The sequence below is a fragment of the Trachymyrmex septentrionalis genome, unplaced genomic scaffold (assembly GCF_001594115.1).
Source record: "Trachymyrmex septentrionalis isolate Tsep2-gDNA-1 unplaced genomic scaffold, Tsep1.0 scaffold53, whole genome shotgun sequence".
NCBI lineage: Eukaryota > Metazoa > Arthropoda > Insecta > Hymenoptera > Formicidae > Trachymyrmex > Trachymyrmex septentrionalis.
The window spans coordinates 2884551-2885105 of NW_017305705.1; the positions used below are offsets into that span (position 1 = coordinate 2884551).

At 31.7% G+C, this 555-nt stretch overlaps 1 protein-coding gene across 1 annotated transcript in view; it reads left to right on the forward strand.

Annotated features, from left to right (window-relative positions):
- Window positions 1-358: 358 nt before the first annotated feature.
- LOC108751997 (zinc finger matrin-type protein 5) overlaps window positions 359-555 on the forward strand; it is a 1977-nt gene continuing 1780 nt past the window's right edge. Inside the window, exon 1 of the mRNA XM_018492531.1 lies at window positions 359-475. The gene's annotated coding sequence lies outside the window, so the exon portion shown is untranslated. The remainder of the gene's footprint in view (window positions 476-555) is intronic.

Consider the following 555-nt stretch of genomic DNA (forward strand, 5'->3'; position numbering starts at 1 on the left):
TTTTATATTTCCACTTTAGGAGAAAAAATAACATAATTGATTCTTTAGAAGTCTGTTTTCTATGGCTGAACTAGTGTACACTTTTGGAACTTAAAGTGAGAAAGGTATATGTGATATTCGATATTTATCGAAAGCGAGAAAGAGTTCTAGTGCAAGAACAGAAAACAGACCATAGGTCTGTTCATATTGTTTGCACTTTTTGAACTCAGAATCTTCGCTTACTCTCTCTTTCCAATGTTACAATCCGCTACAGAATATATATTTATATCGTTTGAAGTACAAATATTTTTAGGGATTTTAAGCAACGCGAATAAACTCACTGCTCTAGTTATCTTGTATGATTTTGCTTTGTTTTGTTTTATACATCTTTTGAGGATGGTTCATACTTAAATACATACTATTGTTGAGTGTATTTATTCAATTGTCGTACAATACAATATAACTATTAATAGAACGTGTATTCTTCCTACAAGATCGTATACGTCAATGGGCAAGACATACTATTGCGACTATTGTGACAGATCTTTCAAAGATGATGTCGAAGCTCGTAAAAAG